Below are 6,000 nucleotides of genomic sequence, written 5' to 3'. Positions count from 1 at the left end.
TGTATATAGAGTGTAATTGATTTGCAGAAGAGATGGACCATGAATGGCAGTCACTGCAGACTTTGCCCCTCAGTGCCCCACTTACTTAAGCCATGATACAGATTTTGCTGGGGAAAAGGAAGTCTGCTGTTTTGACTCTATGCATTTCTACTGGTGACCAGCTTTCATATTTCTTTTGAAGCACTGAACTATAACTATGGCTTGTAGGATGATCCTATGATAATCTTTAAAATTGTCCAATTAAGAGCCATTTCCCCCAAATTTTTAACTCTGAATCAGACTAAATGGAAAGGTTGAAATTAGCTATTTATATTTCTTAACTTTTTAAAATATTATTTCAAAATCCATATTTTGAAAGTAACATAATATCACATTTTATATTCAGGTGGCAGGTATCTCAGATGGGGGTTTTTCACTTTTCTTCAGATCCTACAGGATGGGAAAAGTGTCAGAATATTTGATATTTTTTTCCATTTTCCTGGGTTTTATATTTTTGCTTAGTACCTGAACTTTGAAGGGCATAAGGAAGATTCACTCAGTAAACTGACTAGATAGGATAATTAAAATATAAATAAACATCATTAAATTTTTGGAATTTTAAAAATATTAGGAGTCCAGCCTGAGTAAGATGGAATAAGTACCAGTCATTCTGTGTTTTGCACTAAATAAAGTCTGGACAGAATACACAGAGCAGCTCTTTGAGGATTCCAAAAAGTAGTAAGTAAATTGAGAAAGACGTCTGGGATTCAATTACCAATGATTTGGTAGTGACTTTACTATTTTTTCCCCAATATCTCCCAGCCAACACTCCAGTGGGCACAAAGGAGTAGACAGAGAGAGCCCAGGAGAAGCCCTCTAAAACTGGCACAAGTTGCAGAGAGGGAAAACAACTATTCACAGAGAGTGTGGAAACTCCCTGTAGTCTTCTCTCTCTCTTTTTGTCATCCTATGGCCCAGCTCCTAAGCAATCCTAAGGCATAATGGGAGCCTACATTAGCCAAAACTATAATCAGAGGAAACTTCCTCCACCTTCAGCAGAGGAGATGTAATTCCAAGAAGGTGGGACCAACCATCATTGTTTTCTGTCTTGTTTGACCTTCCATTATTTGGCTCATGATGGCATACTTCAGGAGAGCACTGGAGAGAAGGATAAGTTCTAGTTTTCTAGATGAGAGACAAAATAGAGGACCTTCTCTCCCCCGCTCCACAGGAACCAGAATGTTTAAGAAGGTCATGGAGATCAAACAACTTAGGAGAAAGTGTTGGACTCATTCCCAAGCTTCGAACTTGTGGAGCTGATACTATTTAGCAAAGGAGAACTGACTAGATACACTGCTGCCCATGTCTGAAGCTGGCCACTAGGTGGCATATACACCAGACGGATACAAGTAGTCCTGTGAATGTTTTGGAAAGTATACTATAGGCATTGCAACCACAGACACAGGAGGCCAGTTGGAACTTAGAACCTAACCCGGTATTGACTACACAAACAAAAATGTCAACACTGTCTTAGGACTTAAAGAAGACCCAGAGCCTCATAATATAGTGTTCAAAATGTTAAGATACAATTAAAATTACTTGGCATATGAACTACCATGAAAATCTCAATTTACATGGAAAAATACAATCAATAGACACAAATGGTGAAATAACAAAGATGTTAGAATTATCTGACTCTAACGCCAAAAGAAAAATAGAAAAAGTACTAAATGAACAGAGATGTAAAGAAGAACCGAATAGGAATTTTAGACCTTTCTACACAATAACCAAGATAGAACCAAAAACCTCCCTTGACCAGCTCAGTAGCAGAATAAAGGAGAGAGAGGAAAGAATCAATGAACTTGAAGAAAACTCAATAAAAATTATTCAATCTGCACAATAACAACAAAAAGAAAGATTAAAAATGAAAAAAACTTAGAGATTTGTTGGAAAATAACAACAATGACAACAACAATAACAAAATCTAGCATTCATGTCATTGACATCTCAGAAGAAGAGGAAAAAGGCAGTGCATAAGAAATATTTAAAGAAATAATGCCTGAAAACCTCCCAAATTTGGCAAAAGAAACAGACCATGGATCCAAGAAGTTCAATGAAGACCAAACAGAATAAACACAAACAAATTCACATCCAGACATACCATAATAAACTGCTAAAAATTAAAGGGAAAGAAAAAAATCCCAAAAGCATTCAGAGAAAAATCACACATTACCAAGAGGAGACCAGCCATAGAGGCCAAAGAAGTGGCACCATAGTTTTAAAGTGCTGAAAGAACTGTCGACCCAGAATTCTCTAACCAGTGAACATACACTTCAGGAATAAAGATGAAATAGAAACACTTTCAGACAAAGGAAAACTAGGGGAACTCATTGCCAGCAGAACTGTTCTAAAGAAATTGCTAAAGGAAGTTCTTCAGACCAAAGGGACATGCTATAGAAAGTGAACTTGAAATATTAGGAACAAAGAAAGAGCAACAAAAATGTCCAACATCTGAGTAAACATAATTGATTAGTCTGTTCTTAAGCTCTTTAAAATATGTGCAAGTTGAAAGCAGAAAGTTTAACCTTGTTCAATAGGGACTTCAATATATGTAGACAACCACAGGGGCGCCTGGGTGGCTCAGTGGGTTAAAGCCTCTGCCTTCGGCTCAGGTCATGATCCCAGGGTCCTGGGATCGAGCCCCACATCGGGCTCTCTGCCCTGCAGGGAGCCTGCTTCCTCCTCTCTCTCTGCCTGTCTCTCTGCCTAGTTGTGATTTCTGTCTGTTAAATAAATAAAATATTAAAAATATATATATGTAGACAACCACAATGTAAGGGGAGAGGCTAAAGGGACCTATATGGAGGTAAGGTTTCTACATTTCATATAAAAGTGGTAAAATATAAATTTTAAATAAACCATACAAAGGTAAACATGCATATTGTAATCCCTAGAGGAACTACCAAATAATCCAAAGGAAGTCAGGAAAGGGGACAAATAAATGCAAAACAGTTGGTTAATAGAGGGAACAAACAGAAAGCAAATATAAAAATGTAAGTCAAATCCAAAAACATCAGTAATTAAATGTTGGGACACCTGGGCGATTCAGTCAGTTAAGTGTCTGCCTTCCTCTCAGGTCATGATCCCAGGGTCCTGGGATGGAGCTCCATGTCTGGCTCCCTGCTCAGTGAGGGCTCTGCTTCTCCCACTTCATTTCTCCTCCCCCACCACTCATGCTCTCTCTCCCTCTCTCTCTCAAATAAATAAATAAAATCTTTCTTAAAAAGTATATTAAATGCAAATAGCCAAAACACACCAATTAAAAGATACAGATGGATAAGGAATATTAGACAATCAAATTAATTCTTACTTTACAAGCTCCCCCATTTTACATTGAGGAAAATGAGATTCAGAAGGGAAATCACTTTACTCAATATCCTACACCAACTAGATTTAGATGAGAGCTTTTCTTACTTCATAAGTATCATCACCTACTACTGTATCAAATACTCTCTCTGTTCTAGTCCTATGTGGTATTGCTGAGATGATGATGATGATGGTAATAAAATGAGGGCGATGAGGCTGCATCCTCTTAGGACTGAATTCAGAGTTCACTGGGTGGGAGTCATGAACCTGTGCTAGGGGAATATGTTACAAGGAGCTCCATTGGAAAAAATGAGTAACCATGTAAGGAGAGAATCAAAGATGGATGAAATGGCACCTAAACCTATAGTGGGTCTCACCCAATCTCCAGTCTCCTACTGTTGGAAAATAAAGGAGGACCAATTCTCCCCAGGCTTTTCCTGAGAACTGGCTGTTAATCAGCAGCAGAGAATGAAATCCAGTTTCTAGGTGTGTTCTTTTGTTACACTCTCCTTGCATTCAGCCAGTGCTAAGCTGGAATTCAGGACAACCTGAAGGGAATTTCTGACTCTCCTTTCTCATCATCAGGGCAAGTCAAATGGGGATATGAACCTTGACAGGCTGTGTTTCTAATGGAAAAGGTAAGGACAAGGACTGGAGAAATACATGGTAAAATACAGAAACAAAAAAACCACTGAATTGCTTAGCTTTCTAGAACAGGCATGGAATATTCTTTTCTTGCTTGTGACAGGATTAGTCTGTGTACACATAATAGAGAAAGAGTCAGGTGTTGCCTCTTATTTGGTTTCTAGAGGATAGGGCTGGACAGAGAAGAAAATATCAGGGGTGACAATTTTATTTGTAGAGGACAGTACGCTCTGAGTCAAAGTGTGGAAAAAATTGTTGTAACTTAACTTTGTCCCAGGAACTGATGGTCTGATCCAACACAGGAAAGCAGACAGACTATGGCACTAGGAGAATCTCATAGCTAAAACTGCACGGTCGGGGGAAAATGAAATTCTTTCCAAGTAAGAGAGAAGCATGTTTTAGCATATTTGCCCTAAACAGAATGACACTGTGAACCATGACAGTAGAGATGAGAAAACCAGTTTTCTATATAGGTCCAGATAATTCAGAGATGCCTTTGATGACTTTAGGGACTACTATTTCAAGACAACAGCCACACTTACTGACCTCATCCAGATCCAAATATCTTGTGCAGAAAAGTAAGCACACATTTAATGGGGCTGGTTAGATAAACATCTCTCTGGGCTCAGACAAAAGAAATTGTCCTTCAATCAATTCCAAATATATAGATAAGTTTAGTATAAGGCCAAAGTCCTTATCTAGAAATCTCTAAATATACCAGTCTACTGTCTCTAGGAAATTAGGCAAGATGCCAGAATATGGCAGGGGAATAGCAGTGGCTTGCATCTACTACCCCTGGCTATTAAGGTTGTCTAAGGCTCATCAGAAAGGAGTTTTCTGCTCATAACTCTCATGGATACCTATGACTTATGAGAAGTTTGAAAATTCACATCTATCCAGTCTTAAATAGGCACTTGATAAATAATAAATATAAATTTTAGGAGGTCATTGAGTGGAGTGATTCTCAACTCCTACAGATAAGAATCACCGGATACCCACCACCAGGTGGTGGGGATTAAGGCGGACACTTATTGCATGCAGCACTGGGTGGGGTGCATAAACAATGAATCTTGGAACACTGAAAAAACAAAACTAAAAAAAAAAAAAAAAAGAATCACCTGTCTTTACTCCAAACAAATTTCATCTGTTTTTCTAGGCTTGAGCCTGGGTGGTTCTAACGTGCAATGAAGATAAGAGTCACTGAAAAGGTCCAGTGTTAGGAACTGGATGGATCTTTTTTTTTTTTCTGTAAATAAATGGAAAAGGCCAGAAAATTAAATCATCACATGCATTTTAATTAATAATTTAACTATTGGAGTCCTTCGCCTGAGAAACAGATGCATAGACTTGACCAGAACCCAAGTCTAGTTGTAGAGGAAATAGATGGAGGAAGAAAGAAGGGACAGTTAACCCCTTCAATTCCTGCTCTTAGGACCAAGTTCTAGATAACTATATATTCTCCACCAGCAAAATGGATAGTCCCGTGCAAGTCCACAATTATGTTGGCTCTATGCTAACAGACCATAGTCCTTTGTTTTGTGCCAGGTCAAAAATAGCTCTAGCATTAAAGATAGAGAGTGGGTTAGTCAAGTGGGCCATTGTCACACTTGCCTGTAATTCCATGCTTAGTTTGCATGTGTGTTGAGATGTACCAACACAGGCTATCTGATATAGTGTGGTCACGGTGGGTGTTCTATTTAACCAGATATGCTGAGCCAACAGAATCTGTGCTATTATTACAGAGTAATCCGGCCAAGGAAATGAACTACTACCTAAAAAATTCAGGTAAAAAGTGTAAACTAATTCAAAGCTAAGTTAGTCAACCAAGTGGAGTGACAATCTGGAAATGCAGAGTTAGAGCAAAAAGATGAAGCCAAGGCTGAAAATGGGGTTGACAGAGTCAAGTCAAAGCATAGACTGGCTGACATGTAACTTATATATTAAAGACCTCCTCTTACAGTGTTCTCCTTGTGTGTGCCTCTTTGTGCTTCTCTGGGTCAGGAACATAAT

The sequence above is a fragment of the Meles meles genome, chromosome 4, assembly GCF_922984935.1.
Source record: "Meles meles chromosome 4, mMelMel3.1 paternal haplotype, whole genome shotgun sequence".
NCBI lineage: Eukaryota > Metazoa > Chordata > Mammalia > Carnivora > Mustelidae > Meles > Meles meles.
Note: the sequence above shows the minus strand (reverse complement) of the source record.